The following is a 14,606-nucleotide window of genomic DNA, read 5'->3' on the forward strand; positions in this document are numbered from 1 at the left end:
TCCTCTGTCTGGATGCTTGGAGTTTTTCCCAGGCCCCAAATCTCTGCCCCGTAAGTAACTACTGGTACACATTGTGATTTAAAAAAAATTAAAATAGCCTTTGTAGCGTCCACTTTCCTGGGCCGTGGGAGCCTAAGAATAGAGTTAATGGATTTTGAGAACTTGCTCGTGGCGTGGGCTAAATGTCCACTCCACGAGCCGCTCGCAGCAAAAACCATTCCTAAGTAGGGAAAGGTGTTGGTAGAATAAAGTTTATCAACACCCACTGAAATAGCACTTAATTGTCTCTTACCCGGGCCACAGGACATAATAAAAGATTTTTTTAAATTTACTTTAAGATCAAGTTTTTCCATGTATTGCACAAAGTCTTTTACCAGGCTACGCAGGGCGTTCGGGGTGAGGCCCATGAGCACCGCGTCATCTGCATAGAGCAGAGTCGGTAACAATCTCCCCCCTATTTTTGGGACATCTGGGGTTATTGATTTTAGGGATTTGTTTAGTCCATTTATATAGATAATGAATAACAGGGGTGCTAAAACACACCCCTGCCTGACTCCTCTCTCTACTTTTATGGATTCTGACAATTCCCCCCCCCATCCCGATCCTTACTTGTGCCCTTGTGTCAGTGTGCAAATATGCAAGAAAATAAACAAGTGATTCATCCAGACCGTATTCTAAAAGAATCGCCCACAAGTTAGACCTATTTACTAGGTCAAATGCGGACGATAAGTCCATAAAAGCTAAGTAGATTGGTACAGACCGAGCAATAGTATATTTGCCAATTACTAGATTTAAGTTTAAACACTGCTCGGTTGTTCCAACCCCGCTCCTGAACCCCATTTGGCAGGAATCTAAGATCCCAGTTTCATCTGCCCACTCATTAATTCTGTTGTATAATACTCTTCCCAAAATTTTAAGAGTATTATCTAGGAGGGAGATCGGTCTGTAGTTCTTCGGATCTGTTCTCTCTCCTTTTTTATATATAGGCACTATTATGCTTGTAGACCATGTGTCAGGTATGGGCACTAAAGGCAGGCTATTAAATACATTTGTCAGAATGGGTGCCCACAATTCTGGTTTCCATTTAATATTATCAATTGGGAGGTCATCCGGCCCTGGGGCTTTATTGCCGAGGCTTTGTTTAATACCGACGATGACCTCACCCAAGCTAATCTCTAAAGGGCGCAAATCGCCTAATACAGAATTGTTGTTAACATTTGGTGGTGTTGCATACACTTTAGAGAAATGGTTTTCCCACTCGTTGCTGGAAATGGTACAGCTTATTGCTGACATTTGTGTACCCAAATTCCGCAGATTTTTTACAGCGGCCCAGAAAGTGGTGGTGCCCTTTTTTCCAGAGGCTGAGTCTGATAGCTCCTCCCAACGTTCTGACAAAATAATTGCCTTACGTTTCCCTATTTCGGCTTTATAGCTTTTTCTTGCCTCCCTAACCTTAATTTGACATCTAGGTTTAGCATTCAATGCATTACGTAGGGCCCTATTTGCAGCAGAGCAGTTGTTATCGAGCCACTTAGGGTCCGTATTAATTTTACCGTTAGGGACAGTTAAAATTGTTTTTATAACTAAGCACAGATTAGTAAAATCTGAGATCACCCTTTGGTGATTCCCATCTGCAGTAGTACAAGAATCTATTAAATTTTGATGTTTAGTAGTAAGTTGGTTAATTATATTACCACAATCCACTTTCCTCCATTTCAATCTTAAATTATTTGTAGTGGGCGTTATATCTCTGGCCCCCGCAGTGGTTTTAAATACTGGCGGGGGCCCTAGTCTTATATTCGCAACCAGTGCATTATGATCCCCGAATGCAGTCTCAATGATCTTAGCCATCGTTAGACTGTCAATAAGTTCCGGTGACATAAAAATATAATCTATAGTTGAGGAATAATCTCTACCTCTGAATGTGGAGACATAGTTATCATTAGGAGTTGGGCTTGCATCCATGATGTTAACTAACATGTGTTCACAGATAAGCAAGTCCAATTCTTGCCCCCTTTTGTCTGCTCGATTGTTACAAATATTAGCCCCTAGTCTATCTAGATCAGGGATTTTAGCATTAAAATCCCCAGCTAGAATAATCCTTTTTCTTATAACATTTTCTAAGGGTTCAGTTAAACTCCTCAAGATTTTGGCTAATTCAATAAAATTAGTATTTGGGATTGAATAGAAATCATTATTATAAAAATTAATAATATAAAGGGGGACCTTTCTTTTATATTTGATAATCTGAATATTAGGGCTTTTAGTTGGTATTACCTTAATATTCCCACCTGCAGTAATCCTAATGCCAGTTAACAATCCGCCCATCGGTCTACCAAAATCAGGTTTGCCCGCAGTTACATTATTACAGTGAAAGCCCTCAATATGCAGATTAGTAGTGGCCCATGTTTCCTGGAGCATAATTATGTCTATGTTAGACAGAGTCTCTAACCAATTTAGGTCAGACAATCTTGGCTCCAAGCCGGCCACGTTCCAACTAAGGATCGCTAGATCAGAATTAGGCTTAGTTGGTATGTAAAGTATGTTAGTACTGGCATCTACGATGCTTTCAGCAGTTACAAATCTTTCTGGCGGGGTTTCCCTTACGGATGACATGCTATCTATACCCTCACTCTTACTTGGCATTGTTATTTCCTTTTTGTCATTACTAATCCTCGTAGGTGGGGGGCTAGGAGTCTGTTCACCAGCCAAACGCCAGTCCACGCACACCACCAGTCAAATGCCAATCCATGCACACCGCCAGCTAAGCGCCAGTCTATGCACACCGCCAATCAAGCACCAGTCCACACACACCACCAGCCAAGCACCAGTTAACACACACCACCAGCCATGTGCCAGTCCACACACATGGCCAGCCAAGCGCCAGTTCACGCACACAACCAGCCAAATGCCAGTCCATGCACACCACCTGTCAAATCCACACACACCGCCATAACATTGTTTATGCAAAAAGTACAAAACACAAACCAATTGGCAATAGAATAAAAACTATAACTACAAACACAACATCTCTAACTAAATACATCACACTTATGCCAACCATGAAATCTGAACAAACAAAAAAATGATACAGACCAGTCAGTTTACTTTTACGCTCATGGTTGTAACCAAAAACTCAGTTGCGCGTGGTACAATTTAAAGCATGTGGGCACATGCAGCCCAGGATTAGAAGGACAACAGGGGCAGTACATACGCCTCTCCTTCCGCGTACCTATTCGGGCTCAGACTCTACATTTCCTAGCGGGAAGGACTATTTTGGCTGTGGGAGGCAGGTGATCAGGAAAGTGGCGATCTTTCAATCTAGCCACATCCTCCACCACTGCTTCTCTAGGAACTCCTGCCTGTTCCACTAAAACAAGGCTGCCTATCAGAAACTGCTGAAACTGAATGACTGTCATCTCTGACTGTAGAGAAAATCCTTCATTACAACTACTGAGTCCATTTCTCCATCTACTATTAACTATACAAGTGACCTTTAATTTATGAAAAATAAGAGTCACTTGCTGTTTTGATTTATTGGAGTGGACTTTTTGTTTAGATGAATTATAGGAATAGTTTAGAAATTTCTTTTTCATTTGAAAGCATTACTATCAGCTTTAACTGTTGAAATGTAACCTTTGAATGATAAATATATATAAAAGAAATATTTTTTGATAAGAAAGATTTCCCGTGTTTCTTCATTTTTATTGTTGTCCGTTCTACTTAAATGATTTTCCTGTTCAATTGGTAGACAAACAATTTAATAGAGATCAGATACCAATTTTGATTGAACATACTAATATATATAAATAAGATTCAAGTCTGAAATCTGGTAATCATTTCTTCAAATAAATTCCCTTGCTGGCATCTTCTAAACTTTTAATTACAACAAAGGCATTGGCGCTTGCTAAATGAAATAAATGAATAGCCAACTTCTTATACCAAACATACCCCTTACAATTAGCAATGTAATGTTCCAGCCTCTGACGTACACCACCCATGTGCTTATTGTAGGCTTAAATGCTCACAGGTTAGCGCACTTCAGCAACCTGACCCCAAACAGTCACAGGCAAAGTACTTTCATCACAGATCGTAGTCAACATATAGACATTTCTCCTGTCAGAAAATTTCACAGCTAGAAGGTCCTCACTACGCAAGGCACTGCACTGTCCCTTCACAAGTGTTTTACAAACCAGCTCTTTTGGGTAACCTTTAGGAATAAAGTGGATTGTGTCACAAGCAACAGTGTCCACTTTGAACAATTCCCTGGACCATGGCACACCAGTGTAAAAGTTATCTACATATAAATGGTAACCTTTGTTAAAAAGTCCTCTATCAAGTTCCCACACAACTCTGAAAGTGGACGGACAACCAGGTGGTTAAGACTGGAATTCTTACCAGTGTAGACCCTGAGATTATAGACATATCCAGTACTACTCTCAGATAGCATATACATCTTGATTTCATAATGTCCCCTCTTACTAGGAATGTACTGCCAAAATACCAATAAGACCTAGAAAAGGACCAAGGACTCAGTCATAGCTATTTCTTTCCCTGGCACGTAGATCTCTAAAATTGATCTACAAAGTGATCAGGGACAGACTGAAGCTTAAAAAGACAGTCACAATCAGGGTGATCTCGGGCAATGCTAAAGCATTATCAACAAAATGCATCATCCGAAGAAGAAGCAAATACCGGTTATGACTCATGGTTGCAGGAATATGGATTAGTAGACCAATAGGAAAACAGAGACAGCTTTCTTATCAGGCCCGTCACAAAAGTTAAGCACAAGAACTTCTTCAGCTGATCCAGATTTGTGGGTGTCCACCGGGTAGCTCTAGAGTGGGGCTTAAGTCTGGCACTGTTGTCCCTCAAATACTGTTCAGCATACAAATTAGTCTGCTCAACAATCTCAGCCAAAAATACATCGTCCATAAACAACTGAAAGACATTTAAAAATTCACTCTACGCCCTTCAACACCACTAAAGACAGGCAACACTGGCTGCACCATGTTTGGGTCAACCCAGAGTCCAGCATTTCCAATGGGAAGCCTTGTAGGCCCAGGCTGCAATCCAGATGCCTCTTGCTGTACTATCGGCACATCAGTGTCCTCCACTAAAATAGGCACTTATCCGCACTGAGAGTAGCTTCATCTGCACTGAGAGTAGCTTCATCATCAGATGGTTCCTCCATGACAGAAAATTCACTGCCAGGATCCTGGCCTTCCTCCTCTATCTCAGATGCAGAGTCAGTCTCATAATCATGGTCAGAAGAAGACTCGAAAAGCACCCCAACAACCTGCTGAGTGGTCATCCTGCGGCTAGCCATAATCTTTAGTTATACACGTAACTTGACAAATAAGTCAATTGTACCCAACACAGTGTAAAAAAAGTATTAAACAAAGTGTGAATTTATAAAACAAAAAGAAAAACTACAGGCATATAGCAGTTGCAAGGTAAAGTCAATCAAAGCAAAGCACACAAAGACCTATATACTGTAAAACAATACCACTCACAGAGACCTCTAGACTCACCAGCACGTATTCTGCACAGACACAGCAAGCAATGATTTCCCACTAAAAAAGAATACCAAAAGAAAATGACACACAAGGCAAACAATACACATTGTGCACCAATACAAGGAAAATCTTTTAAGCAGGCCATTGATACTCATTTGTCGTAAACAATGTAAATAAAGATTCCTTACCAAACACTTGCAACTACACAAACTGCACCTCTACCAGTGGCAAAACCACGAGCACAAATTACACCAAAGTAAAATAAAAGCTTTGCACTAAAATGGAAAGGAGAAAAAAAATCTTAGGATCATTCATTAATTCATTCAATGTTTATTTCGATTTATAAAACCATAAAAGATACAAAATAAACAGTTTGTACATTTTTGATTTTAAAAACATGTTTTAAAATTCAAGACGTTCTTTTGATATTAACAGTAACACCGGCAATGAAAATGTTACGGATAAAATGTAATAAAAAGATGCCAAGCTTCTAATCCCATATAGGTAAAACCACAGAGCAATACGTTAAAGAGTCAAGACAGCAACCAAAGTGCAGGTGCTTTTGAACGTGCATATAGACAAAATGGAAAAAAACTAAACAAGTTCGTTCCGACCACTACCCATTTTCAAAGTGCAAGTGCAAAAATAAGAAAGTACATGCTGGAAATTACAGCTACACATTAAAACATTAAAATGTCAGGCCTGTTTTCTCTCTTAATATACCCACAGTGAAAAAGTACCTACTGATACTAAAAACCCTTTTCTGAAAGGTATTAGTTTTTAGTATAATAAAAGCTTCAGAACAAGACCTGGTTCCCAGGTTTCGACAAATAGGTTTAATCCATGTTTTACTTTGCATGGCATATACAGGGCAAAAGAATAAGATATGTATCTCATTTTCTGGTGAATTATGTTGACATAAAACACAGCAGTCATCATGATTAGTCACATCAGTCCTTTGACCCCATTTCGCTGTGTTTGAATTAATTTGCAGTATATCATAGCGAAATTTCATATACAATGTTTTTGCCAACTGGGGCTGTACCTCATCCAGGTATTGCTCAAAAATTGGGGATGGTTTTATAAGCAGGAATTGAGACGTGTCTCTGTCGTGGGAAACACTATTCTGAATAAAAGCCCAGAAAGCAGTTTTCAATGTCTTTTTGGCTGTTGCTGTCAATAGAAAAACAGTTTCCCAAAAGTGCTTTAGCCCAAGTTTATCAAACCATGTATTCATATGCTTAACCCATTGGAGAGTGTTACTTGTGCAAACTCTAGGCTCTCCTCTAACCCCTCCTTGTTGATAGCTAGTTCTGTTGTAGTCCATATTTGTACCCAAAACAACAAAGATCTTAATATGGCCTGATGGTCAATGCGTTTTTTTTTACCAGGTCCATAACAATGGTTATGATAGGTGTTCGCACAGCAAGATGTAGCAGTGATCTAAAAAACGTATTTTCTTGCCTGGCAAATGTGTTCCTACAGCTAGCCCCCCCCATATTTCTGCACTGTAGAGGGATGCTGCTTGTGCCCTGTATTTATATACTTCAAGTGTGGGAGACACTGCCTTTGTGATGTTGTTCCTGTGTTTTTTATTTTTGGTCTGGAGTTTTGACTCAGGATTGTTTTACTTTTTTTCCAAATGGGGGTGCCAGGTCATTTTGGTGTCTAGTGTTATGCCTAGATAGTTAAAATTTGTCACATATTCTAGCTTTTTTTTTTGGACAGTTATATTCTTCTTGAATAATCTGTGTGGATTGACTGCAATATATTTTGTTTTGCTAGAGTTAATTTTTAGGCCCTTGGAATCACAATAGACACTAAAATATTCTACTAGACCTTGAAGGCCCTTTGGGGTCAGCGACACTAAAATAGTGTCGTCTGCAAATAAAAGAGCGGGTACTAGCACCCCACCTAACTTTGGTGAGTCATGTGGGCACCCCAAAAGGTAATTCAGAGCATCATTTACATATAATAAAAATAGGGTTGGTGCCAGTACAGAGCCCTGCCTTACACCTCTCTTTACCGGGATTGCCTAAGTAAGCTCTCCCCTTGGACTCCATCAAAACTTTGGGTAATTATCTTTGTGCAATCTTATTATTTGCGCAAGAAGAACCTCTGGTACACCTTGGCTTCTTAAAGATTTCCAGAGCAAATCTCTGGGGATGAGGTCAAAGGCAGCTTTCAAATCTATAAAAGCTATGTACAAGTGGCCTTGTTTTTAAATCGTATATTTCTAGCTCATACAAACAAATCTAAAAACGTAAGCAATGGTACTAGTCTTGGCTCTAAACCCAGCCTGGTATATGAATAAAATGTGATTCTCCTCAATCCAATCATTTAATTTTGATAAAATCTGCTTGGCATATGTTTTTTGAAGTACTGCAATTAAACTTATTGGCTGGTAATTAGCAGGGTTTTTGCGGTCTCCTTTTTAAAAAATAGTAATGATTTCAGCTCCTTTCCAGGACTCGGGTATTGGAGCATCGGCCACCACAGCATTGCAGAGGCAGTTGTCGTATGGCCCCCATTCAGCTTTTTTGTGCTTTAGCAGGTTGCCAAGCAGTTTATCTGGGCCTGGGGCTTTCCCTGGTTTTATTGAATTGATTGATGCTAGGGTGTCCTCAAGACTATTGAACGGTGTTGTTATTTCAGAATTTGTTGCGTTACCTTACTGGATGTTTACTGTATCCTTTGTAGTTCCTGAATACATTTTAGAGAAGTGGTCTACCCAAGTACCTGGATCTAAAAAGAGCTCTTTGGTACCTTTAGCTATCAAACTACAGACACTTACATGATCCTTACTTTTTGCTGCAATAATCAGTTCCGTCCAGCCACTATCATCCCACTCTTTCTTGGTTTGAGTTAACAATTTTTGTTATATTTTAACCTTTTATCTCTTAGTATAATACCATCATTATTTCTTGCTACCGTAATTATTTCACACTTGGCTTTACAACACTCACTATTATACCATTGGTTTACTGGATAGTTGATAGCTATCCTACCCCCCTACTTTCACCCCAGGCATCCTACTCAGAATTGGTCTTAATTTGTCTGGTATTATGTTGTGGATCTGTATTATTGGAAACTCTGCAGTAGCAAGTCAATATATGGGGAGATAACGTCTGAAAACATGTTATAAATATGTGTCATGATCTCATCTTTACCTACTACAGAAGGCCATTTCAGAGCTCTACGATTATTGGTAACTGTGGGTTCAATTGAAGGGTGAATATTGTCATTGTCTACTCAAATAGTAGGATCAAAAGAATAACCTGCTATTGTGAGACACAGAGGATAGTGATCACTGTCAGCTCTAATTTCATCTTTAAGTCATGGACATTTGACCAAAAGTTGGTGGGGACCAGTATGTAATCGATGATGCTCTTGCAGCTCCCCCTGCTGAATGTAGCAGCAATTGGTCTATCGGACGGTAAACGACCATTGCAGGCCCTGAGTGCATGCCCTATGACTAGTCGAGTAAGTTGCAATACTAAAACTGTATAGGGTACTACAGGGTTACTATCCAATGGATGAATATTATTTGCAATATCCTCCTCTTCAAAAATATTTTCTAAATCCACTACTGGTTCGTACTTGCAGTTGAAATCCCCCCCCACAATTACTATAGCCCTTGGATCTATTATGCTTAAGTACTCATCTAATAGCTCTAGTACAGGGGATTCCTTACTCAATGGCTTGGTCTTTTGTAGATGTTTACTATATGTATTTCAGTTTTATCAATCGTAGAGATTTTTATTCCAATTATACCCTGTGATGCAAAGACCAACTGGGTTATATCAACAGTGAGGTTGATCTTAACCCATATAACTAGCCCACCCAACGGTCTGCCTCTTAATGAGGGGGTGGTATTCACACAATATGTTTCCTGGGCCCATGTTTCTTGTAGCAAGCAAACTTAATTATTATCAATATATTCGTGCCATTCAGTGTCATTCAACTTCCTTTTCAGTCCTGCAATACTCCATGATATCAATTGAAGTATAGATAGCTGGCTTGGTACATTTGGTGTGTCTTTTTTTATCAAGGAGTCGGTTTGCCCTTATATCGCCCCTCGTTTCTTGAGCTTCATGGTTAACAATATTGGGGACAGGGGAATATGATTAAACTCTAGGTAAGCCCAGTTCCTTGCAGTATAGTGGAGTACAAGTCAGAGAGACCGATGGTGCCAGTCAATCCACCTTGTCTAAGACTGAATATGGCCCTGGCTTGGGGCTGGGACATACTATTTACATTATATTTCATCTGTATGCCTGTCAGAGTAGGTGGACATGCTCTCACTTCCAATGCTATTAAATTATGCACCAGCTTCCCCTCTCTTAAATGTAACTCGATGCAATCCAATTGAGTATCATGGTAACTCAGCCTTTTGGCCCATAATATGTGATCTGGGATGACCGATCTACAACCCCTAACCTGTCTGATCCAATGGATTGATTTATTAATTAGGGAATTGTGGTCATCCTATATATTGTGTAACTGTATTTTAGGCACATTTGACGAGGAATTGGACAGTACAAGTGAGTCTCTTCCTTGTTGTTATCCTTTGATATGTTATTTCTACCTGGCTTTCTACCATCTAGTTCCTGAGCCTTTGTGTACAATGATTTTATTGGGGGGCTTGTAGAAATGGACATCAGAGGAGGGATGTTGGGCGTGGAATTTCGAGGAGCCACATTTATCTGGTGCAAAAAAGGGAGTGTTACAGTATCACTGGAATAGTCTTGAGCTCAAGTTTTGGGTGGTAGTTGTTTGACCTGATCTTTGAGGTTAAAAATTAATAATTTAAGTGAATTGACTTCCGCCCTTAGGTCATTGATAATCCCGGTCATATCTGTCCCCAGAGTGGACTCTCATGACTTGGTCCTGTTTTTATCAATGTTACACTCGTACTACTCTTGCTCCCCACATGCAAGACCTGAACTAGGCAAGTGTGTCTCCATCCCTACCTCAATCACTCTGTCTACATTGTTGTCTATTTAACCTAGTAGAGGAGAACATCTATTAGTCAAGGGGATTCTGGACGGGATATTCAAACTATCTATTTCACCAATATCGCCATTTACCTCAACTGTCTGACTTCTATCATCAGCTAGAGAAGAACCATATATTCCTGGTGCTTCGTCATCGGGGTTTGCTACTGACCTCGCTGCCCTACTTGAGCTGGGAGACTTGTTATTTGTGCTCATAGTAGCACGTTTGGTAAAGATGGAAGGGATTCGTGCAGCGGTCTTCAGTTTTGTACTCATAAGAGGTACAGTCTCATCTGGAGCGTGACGATTATCTATGGGAGATGGATTAGAGTCTGGAGCTAAGATACCTTGACACTCCTCTAGAAGATCGTCTATGCGATTTAGCACACAATTATTAGCTGCTGATCTATGGGCAACTTTTGTTCTACTACATTTTGAACGAGGCCCATCAGGTTTTGCAGTTCCCTCACTAGTAGTGGTCTTCCTTTTCCCCATTTTGTCAAAGAGCGGATAAATCCTAAAACAATAAGATTGGAAGCAGTCGAAGACTTTAGACAGCCCAACTGGTGCTTGTTAATGTAGAAACCAAGTTAATGACCTAAAAAAATATAGCGAATGTGGCAAAAATCCCAAAGTACAGACTTGAAGAGTATTTCAGAACTCACGTTTTGTGTCTTGTCGAGCAAAATTGTCCCAAACCCTGCAAAGGTTCTTACACAGCTCAGCCCAGCCTTGTCCAGCCAAGGACAGGCACAGAGGGGGGGATCCCACAAGTACCCTTTACACGCCTCCGGGCGCGGCTTGCGGTGTCAGTGGTGGCGTCTGCTCAAGGGCAGCAAGGAGTAGTTCCTTGTTGGCCGTTCCCCTCGTGGCTAAATGTAAGGATCACAAATAATGGAAAAACGCTCAGACCATCAGCCGAACTACAATTATCACAGAAACTTTCCATGGTGGTCAAGTGGCTTCTGACCCCCCCCTCCCCTTGGGGGCACTTAGGGTTAAAAATACAAGGCCTATCTGCCCCCAAATGGGGCTAAAACAGCCTGTATATTGACCCCCCAAAAGGGGAGCGACCCTTGCCGAAGGGGCAACTCCCCAAACATTTTATGCCATGAACAATAAAATCCCTCATGGTCTAACAGCTTCTGCCCCCTCTTGGGGCAGATGGGCCTAAAAATATAAGACCGATCTGCCTCCAACAGGGGCAGAAATAGTAAAAACTTTCACCCACAAAAGAGCAGTGACATTTGCACAACGGTAGTAACGGCAAATGAGCAACCCAATATACCCTTGAGGGTTTGGGCAAAGGATATGGTAGGGTAGGAATACCTTCAAGGGGTTTTGTTATTATCCAATTCACATAGAATTTCAACAATATTTGAGGTCCTTATATGTATAAGACCAATAGTGCAAAGCAACAATCTCAAATTTTTATGCAATTTATATAGGTCACTACAAGTGATCCAAAAGAGAAGAGAGGGAGAAGGTGTGTATGAAAAAGTTCGTATTTAATACTCCAAAAATAAATTGTTTTTTAAAAAGGGTACAGAAATATAACAATGTTATAGGAGAAAATGATTCAAGAATGACAATCAAACAAAAACTCTCTATAACAATTGTAAGCGCTTGTCCGCTTCTTCACAGTTGATCAATTATTTAAACAGACAAAGCGTATATGTCGACGTTTCGGTCTCTAGTCTTGAGTTGAAGAGACCATCCTCAGGACATATAAATCATATCTGGAAAAACCCTGAAAAGACAGAGTTGTAATTAAAAAACAATCTCAATCGCCTATACTGGGATAAAAATAATTTTAACTACTCTTCTATACATATCACACCATCCCTCTCTATGTTTAAAGACAATCATTCGACGTCTAACTGAGTTCAAATGTACATTGAGCCAGCAATTTATACATCTATGTAAGCGTTGTTGCGGAACCTTGTTACACAATACATCTAAATTTCAGAAAATTATGCATTTATATCAACTTTCCATCACAAGCTGGGCATGTCTATCATGACAACACTATTTATGTTAACCCTTTTTCCATATTTATAAACATTGTGTTTGCAGGATGTATTTATCTTACTGAAGCACTCGCATACTTGGAGTTCTACTCAGAAAGGCTTTTGATTTAATCACACAAATTGTTTTAAAAACAGGAATTCCTACAACATGTAACAGTATGGTCCTAATCACATACTTGATATAATTATTTGCAAAACATTCTAACAACCCTGAAGGCGAAGAAAAAGTTGGTATTATACAATGGGAGAATTTACTTACACACCATTTACTTCAAAGTTTACAATCTGGTTGCTAAATGCAAAGGTTTACAAATCACAGAATCTATCTAGGATCTATATATACCTGATAAGATGGGGTCTTGTAGCCTCCAAATACACTTTATTGATGATTAAAAACGGCGATCGATAATGCCCTGTGTAAGAATTAGAGTAACTTGATTAGCACTGTTGGAGTTTCAATGGAACTGGGGTTAAAGGTTAACTTAAGTGAGATCATACCTTCTGTATAGTAAGTGGCATATGCAATCTTCTACTTGAATGTATTTTGGTTGGTTCAGCTCAAATAACTCTCGCAGTTTAATGCGGGCGGTTAAGAATTGTTAATCTGTTTGAGAGAATGCTTATATCAATGCTACATTTAATATATGAACAACCAGTTTTTTTTTTATATGCTTGATGTATTATTACCTTCTGCGCAAATTGATGTCGCACAGAGTCTTCCCCTTTACTTTAATTCTTTATGGAAGACAAGAGATCTGTAAATCAAAAGCAACAGAAATATATGAAATATTTTGTTGCATCATGACTATTGCTTGGTGTAGTCAGGGCTAGTTTCAAGTTCTCACCTGCATAAAGAGCTGAATAAATCGTCAGCGTGGCCGCATGCACCCAAAATGAAGCAAGAATTGAGTGCAGCCAAGTACTGTGTTTATAAAGCCTGTCGTTTGGAGATCGAAACAGGACTAACATTATTTTAGTATGTCACTCACATAGATAGGACAAATTACGCCGCCATCTTTGAGTTGGCAAATCATTGTGGCTGGCTTGGGAATTTTAATGTTAGTTAGCAGTATAACAAAGTAAACTGCGTTTTTACTGCAACATTTCAATTAATGTTACCTGAAATAAAATATCCTATCATTTTTCGATATTAAGGAGAAAATGGGGGATTACCTTTTGAAGATCAAAACAGGACTAACATTTACTTAGGCATATGTCGCTTACATAGATAGAACAAATTACACCTCCATCTTTGAGTTGGCAAATTATTGTGGCTTGCTTAGGAAATTTAATTTTAATCTGCAGTGTAATAAAAATAGACTGCATTTTTTACTATAACATTTCCTTTATGTGGCCTTAAATGAAATATCCTATCGTTTTTCTGTGTTGACAAACAATGGGAGATTACCTGATAAATTATACAAATTCTCAATTTATATCATTGTTTTTCTTTGTAATCGCCTCTCATTTATGAGCAAACACAAAGGGGCCAATAATGTACTCTCATCTAGTCTCTCTGTCAGGGCATAATCATCGTTGCGATTTCACAATGTGTCTAAACTATTTCGAATCATAACTTTATTAATCTTATCGACTAAGAAACTACTTACATTTATCACTGATATGTTTGTATCATTGATGTACTGAGCATATTGTATAATACTTACACCAGTTTAAACAGACACAAGTGTGGCATTTTATCGATTATGAATAACTAAAACACGGTATGTAACCAAATTTATACAATTACTAGAGCCTACATTGAAGTACAAATTCCAAACAAAATTGACAAAATAAAGGCTCAGTTTAAGTCACAATTTATAAATCATCTCAGGTATAATATTCAAGATTTCGAAAGTGAACATTATCCTTAGCCTATTGATGTTCTCATAGCATAGAAATTTGCATGATCACAAAAGTCATATATATAATACTGCCTTCATAATTCAAAACTGACAATATACATTGTTACATTAATATATTCCTGAATTCTATACAGTGTCCATTTACTACATTAAAAGTTTAGGCAAGTATGGATATCTAAATAGGCAGCTTAAATA

General features: G+C 39.1%; 1 long non-coding RNA gene across 1 annotated transcript; it reads right to left on the reverse strand.

Moving 5' to 3' along the window:
- Positions 1-12,022: 12,022 nt before the first annotated feature.
- Positions 12,023-13,304, reverse strand: LOC144827712 (uncharacterized). Its single transcript, XR_013610324.1, has 3 exons — positions 13,234-13,304; positions 13,045-13,150; positions 12,023-12,266 (listed from the first exon to the last, which is right to left on the reverse strand). It is a non-coding gene; the product is annotated as an uncharacterized LOC144827712 (long non-coding RNA).
- Between the last annotated feature and the right edge of the window lie 1,302 nt (positions 13,305-14,606).

The sequence above is a fragment of the Lissotriton helveticus genome, chromosome 4_1, assembly GCF_964261635.1.
Source record: "Lissotriton helveticus chromosome 4_1, aLisHel1.1, whole genome shotgun sequence".
Lineage (NCBI taxonomy): Eukaryota > Metazoa > Chordata > Amphibia > Caudata > Salamandridae > Lissotriton > Lissotriton helveticus.